Here is an 11,268-nt window from a genome sequence, read left to right on the forward strand (position 1 = left end):
ATGTAAAGAAAGAGAAAGAGAGAGAAAGAGAAAAGGAAAGGGAAAAGGGAAAAAAAAAAAAAAAAAGGTGTTGAGTTTTGCCCGGTGTATGCAGTGTGAGTTCTTATACCTGATCTCTTATCACTTGGTTGTCTACACTGTAAATTTCTCTCAGCAGGCACCATGTCTCTGTATGTGTTTGCAAGGCTTTCTGTTCACTTATGGTGCTCTAGCAATAATAAACTACTCGATGGAGCAGCAGGAATGTCTTCAGTATGTCTTACAGAAATGTCTGCTGGTTCCTATGTTGTATCTAGCCAAGGAAACCCACATGATTATGCATACTGCCTCAGTAGGCCCACCTATTGTTGCAGGGCAGTGACCAAAACGTGTGGTACAAAAATTATATTGTTTTGGTGGAGGTACAGAAAACTGCATTCAGGATAAGAGCAAAGGTTTTCAGATGAGTCCAGATGAAAAGAGGTGCCCCTTTAAGTTGTTTGTTTATTAAAAGTTGTAAATAGCTGTTAGGTCCAGAAAAGGCAAACCTGACGTTTGGCCTGTAAACTGGACTTTGTGAACTCCCTTACCACACTGTCATGATAGCAGTGAAAATCAGGAAGATGCAATCTGTGAGAAGTAAGGTTTTTCCCTTCACTTTGATGGGATACCTGATAGAGCTGAAGCTCTGAAGAGAGACTTGTGGCAACCCTTGAATTTTACTGCCTGAAGGGCTGCTTTTAGAGACAATGAAGTTCAGAAACACTTTTCTGGTCACAGCTCCTCCCATACCTGCCATAGAGTAATAATTAACGTTCTGGCTGATCATTGAACTATGTGCCTTTACATCCAAGAAATAAGGACATAAGGTTTGGATGAGTGAGTCTTCAGTATAAGTTTCAGATCTAATGACTAGTTACATGCTCAATAAAAGACAATGCCCTCCACAACCTCCTAAAATTAGTCTGGTCATTGTGCTTTATGAAGAATTCTTTGATTTTTAAGTGTTTTGAATGACAAGAGATTGGCACCTGTAGTGAATTTAGATACCATGAGTCCCAGATAATGACTTTTAAATGTACCTTTGTGTGACTAAATAATTTCACCTGTGGAACTGTAAATGACCGTAGCTTGTAACATTTACTCAGAGATTTTTCCTTGATCTCTAGATTGGAAATAAGTTTCTGAGTTGTATTGTCAGTGCATAAGACTTTTGGGGGAACTGTCGATATTGTTACCCATATAAGTGAAGTGTGCACTTCACTTATAATCAATTTGGTCATCAACAGAGAGATGCAGATGCTGTTATTCATTCTTAATTGTCTTTTCTAGATATTGGTGAGCAGAAAATAATCTTCTCTTAATTTTTCTCCTAATATCCAAGACTACAACCTGTTTACTAACTAATGGAGATAAAGAAAGCTAAACATAATTTAATTTCTTTGGCTGAAAAGAAAGATTATAACTTTTGTTTAACTTTACAAACATTATTACTTTATGCAAGTCTTAGAATTTCCTTCTTGTAAATTCAGCAGAAGATCAATAACTTATAGTTGAACTACTACATGAAAAGCACATAGCCCAAGTCAGCAGGTAACATACAGCTTATATAATGATCAACATAGGCCCCATGTGTCATACTGTGGAACAGTTTTCATGTTTATCCCCAGACAATTAACAAAAAATATCAAAAAAAGACAACGATATTTCAGTCTGATCCCTTCTGCCCCTCAAAAATTAATAATTTAAGTCTACTTATCAGTCTATTTAATAAAATTATCTATAACTGGCCAGAGATATAGTGAAACATTCATCTCCTAGGAGACGCAGCTCAGCTTCTATGCATCTCTCCGTGTTTCTCCCTGGCAGTATTGATTATCTCTCAGGAAACAAGCACAGTATGTTTCCTACTCTGTATCAGTTCATTGATCCCTCTCAACTGACAGCTCAGAGTATGCTTGTGAGCAACCAACAAAGAGAGAAAATTCTCCCCCTACAGAAAACAAGTCTGTGTCCAGGAGTTAACTAAGCAACTCCAGCTATAGCATATGATGCAGGGGACTATAATGAGATGGGAGAGCAGGGTATGAGTCCTTTGTCCCTCCCTGCCTCTCTTGAGTAAATCTAAGTATTTTTAGGCCAGTGACAGGATATTTGCAAAAATCTGATTGTGAACAGCAAGGCAGTGCTGGCTACAGAGAGCTGGCAGGTTGTTCTGTCTTTGGCTCAGTCCATTTAGGAATCAGGCAGCTGAGATACCAGCTGTATGTTCTCAGTGAACCTTCTGTAGATCCTGCTAGAGAGACTTGCAAAAAGAAAGTCTGGGGATGATAGATATGAATGTAGTTGCCAAGACTTGGTTAAAGGGAATATGTTTGGAGGGGGAGAGCAAAGGTAGAGGACATAACTTTTGCTGATGGTCTTTATTCATTAAGTGAAGACATTAGTGAGCCTAATATAACTTTAAAGAGGGAGGATCGCTCTAGCTGCCCCAAGGGATGTTTTAATTCCTGCTCCATATAGCAGTCTGGTGCATCAGTGGCTGTGGGCAGAAACAGACTGAGGTCCTGACTGCTGCTGCTCAGACATTATGGATTTTACATGAAATCAAAATTGGGAAAAACATATAAACAACCCTTGAAGCTGGAGCCAAGAACTCCCAGAGGAGGTCCCCAGCCTTCCTGCCAGATCTGCCCCAGTTTTCATCTTCTTTTTCCAGCCCAGTGAAGTCTGGATTCTTTTTCTGCACACTTCAAGACTTTTCAGCTGGCATTGTTCAAGCATTCTGCCCTCCTTCCAAGCAGCCTCGAGTCTGGTGGCTAAGCAGATTGCAAAAACCCAAGATGTGGGGAGTCAAGTCCTGTAAAGCAGAGGAGCAAACTGAACACAGATCTTCCAGAGTTCTGCTGGCTGTTAGTGTGCTGTGTGAAATCGTTCCCATTATTCTTTTGAGTGGCTTTGCCTTGAAAGATCAGCTACTGCTATATTTTCTGGAGCACTGAGGAACCAGTAAGCTCACTTTGTAGATGGGTTAAGAAAACTTGCAACATGGAGCTCCTCAGGCAACACAGGGAGAAGAAAGCCTCCTGTGCAAACCCTGCATAGGCTTCAGCAAAGATCAGATGCTGGGCTCCTCACAGCTTTCAGAGGTAAGTGAACAAATGGAAAAGTTAAACTAAAAATGCAAAATGTGCTTGAATTCTAGCTACTAAACTTTTCTCTCCACAGTCTGAGATGCAATCTCTCTCTCTCTTTTATTTTTTTTAATCCTCCCACTATGTCTTGTGTTTAACATTACAGAAGATAACTAACCACTTATTGAAACTATGAGAGCAGAAGACTGGCAATATATTTTTTTGGTTTGGGTTGATTTTTTTTTTAGCATTTTTTTAAGCATTTTTCCCTCCTTTTCTCATCAGAAAATAATCACTTGCATTGGTGTTTTACCCTGAGAAGTAAGAAATAGACAAAACAGACTTACAGAGTAAATAGACTAATAAAGTAAAATAGAACAGAATTTATCAGACAAGGCAAAAATTATTTGAGTACAAATACTTCAACAGTAACGTGAACAGGCTCTCTGTAGTCAGACAGTTTCCAAATTTCCTCTACTTCTTCAATTCAGTTCATTCTAGTACCTCAAATCACAGTGAAGTTTCTAGTTCCTTTTACAGCATAGCAGGACTCTGGTTTTGGAATCACTGGTGAACCACCAGTGTGAAAAAGCCTACTCCATGAAAAGGAGCACACTATCTTGTGATAAAAAATAAAAACAAAATAGGACCAAGTCAAAGTTTTGGATTCAAAGTAGGCAGTATGGATAGCAGCAGGACTGAACTATAAAATTTCAGACCTAAAAGCCACAGAGTAGCTTCCACTTAATTTTTTGTCTCCTTTGCCATGAATATATTAGGCTGGTAATCTGGGGCAGATGATCTGTGAAGGGAAAAATGGTGTCTCTAAACTTTGACCTAGCCTACAATAAGCTGAAAGGTTGAAACCTCTCTCTTTCCTTCTCCACCCCTTTCCTTTTCTGTGCATTTGGTTGAAATGTTTAATTTTGCAGATGAGGGTTAACATGCTGATGTTTTCTGAAGGAAACATATTTGATTATATCCCTACTCCAAAGCCACTAAGGTTCATTTATGAATTTATTTTAGTGTGAAGATTTTCATTGCCTTTGCTTCCAGTTGCTACAAGTTACCTCATAATGGCAAGCAGTGCTGTCAGAATGAAACAGATCAAAACACAGAGAAGCATTTGCCTTGTTCCATCCAGAGCAGTGCTGTCACTTAAAAGTCTTGAGATGCTCCCATTTCCCCAGTTTCCTAAATATTCTAAAATGCCTTAGTCCAATCCACAGTGATCTCAGAGATTTTAATGGCCTCTTTGATTTGTGATTCAAAATGCTGAAAATTCTCACAAAAAAAAATGTTAACAAAGTACAACTTTTTCCAAAAATTGGGACCAGAGAAAAAAGAGATCGTATTCCTTTTTTGTACAGGATCCTGAAGAAGTGTGAAGCAATACCTTCAGTTTTTGAGTGACTTTGGACACTGACATCAGGTAAATGCTCAAAATGTTAAGACATTCTTTGAAGATAGTACCTACTCTTGAGGCTGTTCCCCTTTGTGAGGTGTGATTAGAAATTAATTGAGCTGAAAGGCAAGAAAATTATGATTCTATAGGTAAGTGATTAGGCAACTTGGTGTTTCTGCTCCAGTGAATACTTTGTATGAAATTATGTAAATATTCATTAGGATATGTCAGGAACTCATGTCTCCCCTGCCACACAAATACTCTAATCACTATTATCATAGAGTCTTTTGTCCAATGAAATAAAGGCTAGCAGTTTCAGCAGGAGGCTTAGGAGACTCTTTTCTTGAATACCTAAACATAGTTTTTGAAATATTCTCTATCTCGGTTTTAACCCTGACCACCAAAGGATGGAATGAAAGCCCAAAATCAGGGACACCATGAATATACTGGATTAAAGGAATAACCACTTTCTCTATCCTCGATGGTATTTGTGTCTAACCATGAAGGTGGATAGAGAAAAATCTCCTACATTTTGTCCAGATAGGCAGGGGATATGTTTCTGGACCAGACTTCAACATGGGATTCCCAGACTATGTTGGAAGTGTTCCAATTAGTGTAGAATCGATTAGCTGTGAAAGTAACTATGGAAGAAATTATAATACAAATAGACACAATGAACACTAACAAATTACCAGAACCATATGGTATTACCTTTAGAGTTCTATGGAAACTTGGAGATGAAATAACTGCATTACTATATATATATTAGCATATAAACAAAACTTCATGGTATCTGAAGACAAAAAGAGGGAAGCACTGGGAAGAACATTCTTCATTAATACTCCCTTCCGTTCTGGACATTTCCAAGGTGCCTTTGGACAGCATTCAGTCATAATCTGACTAGAGAGACAAGAAAAAAATAATGGATCCTATCATCAGACTACCTCCTCATGAAGGACGTTGACCTACAGGTACTGGACTAGTGGACTAGGTGACTACTTGAAAGAGAAAGGTATAAAAGAGCTCTCAAGAGAAAAAGTACTCCTGGAACCTAAGAAGACATTCCTGAGGAAAAGAAAAAAAAAAAAAACAGCACCTTGCACTTGGACTTGTTGAACCTCATTAAGTTCATGTGAGCCTACTTTTCTAGCTTGTCCAGTGTCCTTTGGATGGCATCTCTTCCTTCTATTGTATCCACTGTACCACTCAGCTTGATATCATCCGCAAGCTTGCTGAGGGTGTGCTGGATCCCAATGTCTATGTTGTTGATAAAGATATTAAACAGCATTGGTCCCAAGACAGACACCAGTGAGGGACACCACTTGTCACTGGTCTCCACTTGGACATACAGCCATTGACCACCACTCTCTGGATGTGGTCTTCAAGCCAATTCCTTATCCACTGAATGGTCCACCCTTCAAATCCATCTCTCTCCAATTTGGAGATCAGGATGTCATGTGGGATCATGTTAAAGTCCTTACAGAAGTTCTAAACCAGCTGCAAAGTTAACAGACAACCTTTGTTGCTCACTCTCTTCTGATGTGTAGACATTCTACCACTTTACAAACATTAGTGGAGAAAGAAAAATAGGGTAGAGCCAACCTTGATCTGAAGCCATATCAGTGCTCGTAAGTTATGTGACAGCTAAAAAGGCGCATTTGGGATCTGAATTTTGGACTTAGGTGATTTCAGTGATACTTAGGTGCAGAATCACAGAATCATCTAGGTTGGAAGAGACCTCCAAGATCATCTAGTCCAACCTCTGACCTAACACTAACAAGTCCTTCACTAAACCATATCACTAAGCTCTATATCTAAACGTCTTTTAAAGACCTCCAGGGATGGTGACTCAACCACTCCCCTGGGCAGCCTATTCCAATGACTAGCAACCCCTTCAGTAAAGAAGTTCTTCCTAATCGCCAACCTAAACCTCCCCTGGTGCAACTTTAGTCCATTTCCCCTCGTCCTGTCACCAGGCACGTGGGAGAATAGACCAAGCCCCACCTCGCTACAGCCTCCTTTAAGGTACCTGTAGAATGGTGGATTTTTGTTTGTTTGTTTATACCTGCACACTGCATAGACAAGAAAATCCTTAGTTCTTACCGGTTGTTTTGCTGTGGCCAAAAAGTAGCTGATTGGTAATATAGTGCTTACGCTTCTCTGCTGAACTAAACCCTAGTATTTATTTACATAAAATACTAACCTACTGCAAATCCATTTTAACATCAAACTTTTAAGAGGAAGACTAATTGATTTGCATATGTTGTACATCAAGTCTGGGCATTGGGATCTTCCATATAAGTGCAAATTAGGCTGTCAGGTATCTTTGCACTTGTTATTATCTTGTCTTATTTTTATCAATTTATGCATGATAATTCAGCTTGCTTCTTTACAGAAGACTTTGTGGTCTCTTGATAGCTGGGTTTCTCTCCTCTTGATTTATATTTTCTTTATTTGGAACTGTGGTAAATGAAGTGGAAGGAAAGTGAGAAATGAGTAGCACACCATGAAACAAGTTTCACTACTTGTTATTTGCTAATGCATTTCCAGCATCTCTTCAAATCCTACAACTTTTTAGGACTGTATCACAGAAGCAGATACCAGGAGTTGTTGAAGCAACCAAGATTGGTCACAAGAATAATACTGCAAATGTTTCATTTGTCTTGGAGAAAATTTAGATGTTTGTTCTGCCTAATTTTACATTTTTCATGTAATTTATTTCTGGTTGGTTCTTTTAGACATTTTTCAGTTCATAGAGTTTAAGTTATGGAGTCAAAGTGGTGCATAGGTCTCTCCCAACCAATGTGTCTCAGCATTTGTAAAAGGAGACAATGAATTCTAAAACAAGACCAAACTCTGAACCAAATCAGATTTGGTGTTCTAACAATGAAATTTATATACCAAACCAACTATGAATACCTGAAATATGTGGGATGATTTGTACCCAAATGTTTCAGATATATTCATGATAAAATATTTGAAAGAACATCAGTGAATTAGTGTCTCAGTTTTAAGCCTCAGAGTTGCAGTATAGTTACCAAATAAACTCCAAGAAAAATATGCTAAGTACTGCACTAGAGAGCATTAATTAATTAATTAATTTATTAGTCTCCTTTCTTTTCCTCTCATTTCACCAGAATAATAGAAAATGCCATTTTACAATTAAATATTTTGCTAAAGCACACCCTCTAGCTTACATTTATTGGATAATAGACAGTAAGTAATAAGGCAAATCTCTCTATTCCTCTTAAAACTTCACTGAAGATAAAGAAATTACCTCAGTATGTGGAAGTAGAAAGTTAGATACCTGTAGATATCTATCTACAGGAGAAACTCCGTGACTATGAAACTTGTGCAGACCAGCATAATACAACCCCTTCCACACCATTTCCTACCATCTGCCTTTGTTTCTCAGCAGAGCACCTTACAAGGAGAAGAAGTAAGTTTAGGGGAGATTCATTCCCCTCGCTGCAGAAAAACCCTTCATGCCACATTCTAGATTAATTCTCAGTGTCTAAATTTTATTTGTAGTGGTGTTTTTTTGCCATTTAATTCCTTTGTCTCTGTGTCTCAGTGTTCCATCTTCAAACAGCTCTTAGTGACATTTCTGTCCTCACATGGAAATTTCCACCCATGTTACTTTCTAAGCCATTCAGATACTAGCCATATTTATCTATGTATTTAATGTTTTGTTTTTATACTATAGTGTTATACTTTCTGTCTGAAGGACTTCCAGTTAAAAGAAAGTAACAGGAAAGGAAGGCAAAAACAATTCTCTGAGAAATTTTGTACAGCTTACTTGATTCCTTTGTAAATCACAGCATGTCATTATTTTCTCCTATTGATGGCTTAGGAAATGCTGATGAATTGATTTATGGAAAGAAATTAGCGGTTTACAGTATCTTTTGAGGTACTGAAAGCATAATAATATCTTTCTTTGGAATGAATCTTCCAAAGCATCTAGCGCACTAATATATAACCTTCTGACTGACAGAAACAATGCTAATCTTCTCGTATTCAAGAGCAAATATAGTAAATTAAATTCCTATTATGATGTTGTTTTTTTTTTTTTAAAAAAAAAAGGAAAATTTTTTAATTCTTTGATAGAATCTCAAATTAGCAATTTATACTCTGAGCCCAAAATGTGAGTTTCCATCTGCTTAATTAACTATTGACCAGGTCTTCATCTTAAAGACTGTTTTTTTATTATTATTATTTTATTTTTTTTTATAAGATGCCTATATTAAATGAACCAGTTTGGTGCACTTGATATCTTTGGCCTAGTGCAACATTGTGCAATCTGATGAAACATCTCAGAGATCCCTGGAAAGCAATTTTATTTCTAGAAAATCTCTGTAATGGAAAAGAAATTTGCCAAATATAAAAGTACAGACCTCTGAGTTAGACAAGGACTGCAAACTGTCATTGTTTTTGTTTAACATCAGCATTGATTGGGGTGACAGATAAGATGTAAAGGGGACTGACTGTCAGACTATCTGAATTTAATATCATCTTTCTCTAAAGTCTCAGTTCTGCTGATAAAATCATTGTGTTGGTTGAGTTGGTTAAATTGATGGAGGTGATAGGCAATCTGGTCAGAGATGCAGTGATACTCAAGGTGGGAGGTGGGGAGTAACAGCTGAACTATGAACTAAATTAATTCCTTATTATCATCATAACTCTTGAACAGTCTTAGATGGTAGACAGCCCTATCTTAACTTAATATCTACATAGTACTAAATAAGTGTAAACTGTCAACTGTGGTCCTGGATAGCCAGTAGCTGTGACTGCTCATGGGCTATAAAAGCCTCTGACATATTTTGTTTTGTCACTCCTTTATACAGATAATGACTACAGAATCACTGTTACACCCTTATACTGAAATGCACTGGAATATAAAAAATGTGAAGAGTGACAAGCAACATACTGAAGTTTCTCTTCTTGATGTCTTCATCTCAGAAATCACTGAAAGTAAGAACTAACTCTTTCAGCAGGGTTTCAGTTTTGTTGGCTTTATGAGTTTGTGAGACAGGGCAAAGTTGAAAGTCTAGATTTACTCTAGGCAGTTGCCATGGCACAGAGCTACTAAATAGCAAGTTACCAAAGAATGATCACTTGGGCACTGACATTTTCAGAGGTGCAATATTAGACAATAATAGATATATAGTGTTAGACCTCACTGGTTATGAGGCGGTTATTAGGTAGTTGTATTAGATGTTAAAGGTGGCAATGTTCTGTGGAGTTTTGTTTTGGTGAAGGAGATGTAGAAGTTGTCAGTAATTATTATAAACTACATTTTTAAGCAAGATCTTCACCTATTAGGGTATATTCTTTATATAGTAATTTTTACATGAATTATATTTAAATTATGAAATGACAGAAGACAATGCAAAATGGTTAAAACATTTTAAAAAGTTGCAGTTCTGACATTTAACTGAAACTCTGTGTTGTATCAATAAATATATATAAATCATATTGTTTAACTGCAAAACATAGGAATTCAGATTGAAAAGTGAGAAAGATGAGATCAATTTGCTTTTATTGTTTCATGAAAAATGCTTGTAAAACATAAACATAAACAGTGGCTATCACTGCAAACCAAGAAGAAAGTGTTATTGTAAGGGTTGAAAGTGCTGAGAAAACATCTTGGCTTTAAGGAACTATAGGCAAGTGCCATTTTGTTAAACTGAATTGTAGAACATAAAAAACCTGAGTTTTTCTCTAAGAAATTCTGGAGTGACTTTATACTTCTGTGTTTTAAGGGACTCCAACTCTGGAATGCTTCAGGATCCAGGGAGGTTTTCTTTCCCAATTCACTAGAGACAAAATCCATTTGACTTTCTGACCCAGGGTAGTCCTTACATCCTCACCCAATAGTCAGGCTGCTGCAGTCCCCCACCCTTTGTCCAACTAGAATAGATCCTGGACATGTATTCCCAATAAAAGCACACGCACAAACACACAAGTGGAGTGCACACACTTCCTTCCAGTAGCTGCTGAGTCCCTGTTCTTAGAAGTCTAGCCCCCATACCTGTCGTCTGCTTAGTACCTGTCTCCACATCTAATCCCACTTGTCAGCTATTCGAGATTGAAGGTCACTGGTGTCTCTCACACACCCACTTAAGGAATAGAAAAGGACCTCACTGTTACAGAACAACAGGGTTCTTTGGATATTGGACATTAAAATGGCAACAGACCATGGACTAAATCTGATGGGTTTTATTATAACTACACACACTGATTGCCAGTATAATTAAGCTTGTGCAGAAAGTGAGCAATGTAGGTATAATCAAAAGGGAAAGAGAAAATCTATTTGCCATCTAAGAAAGGTGTAATTGTGTAATACACTCAGTTGTCAAGGATATCATGATATTCTCACTACTCTTTACTGCTGTGAATAAATAAATAAATAAAAATAAAATGTTCTACTGTAATTTGTGGTTGAGAAAGGGGCACCAACAAAAGACAATGTTTCAAAGGAGTAACACCAACTGAAAGATTTCCATGGAGAGAACATAAAAGTCTCTAGGTTGTTATTTCTTAATTGTTCTATTCCTTAAATTTTTCCTAAAAAAATAATTTGAAATATTTTCTTTAATCATGGTATCCCAAGAGTAATGTCAAGAGCTCTATAGATCAAAACATTATTAAGAAGAAGAACAACAAAAAATAATAGCAGGATTTGTCCTATTTATTATTTTTTATTATTTTTGGAGGGTTCACAAGGGAGGAATTATGGCTACAACATTA

The 11,268-nt window shown here is 37.3% G+C and overlaps 1 long non-coding RNA gene across 1 annotated transcript; it reads left to right on the forward strand.

Annotated features, from left to right (window-relative positions):
• The first annotated feature begins 1,480 nt into the window (after positions 1-1,480).
• Positions 1,481-11,034, forward strand: LOC310899433. The gene is made up of 3 exons (XR_014584285.1): positions 1,481-3,128; positions 4,484-4,545; positions 9,363-11,034. It is a non-coding gene; the product is annotated as an uncharacterized lncRNA (long non-coding RNA).
• Positions 11,035-11,268: the final 234 nt, after the last annotated feature.

The sequence above is a fragment of the Anser anser genome (assembly GCF_964211835.1).
Source record: "Anser anser genome assembly, chromosome: 4".
In the NCBI taxonomy this organism is placed as follows: Eukaryota; Metazoa; Chordata; class Aves; order Anseriformes; family Anatidae; genus Anser; species Anser anser.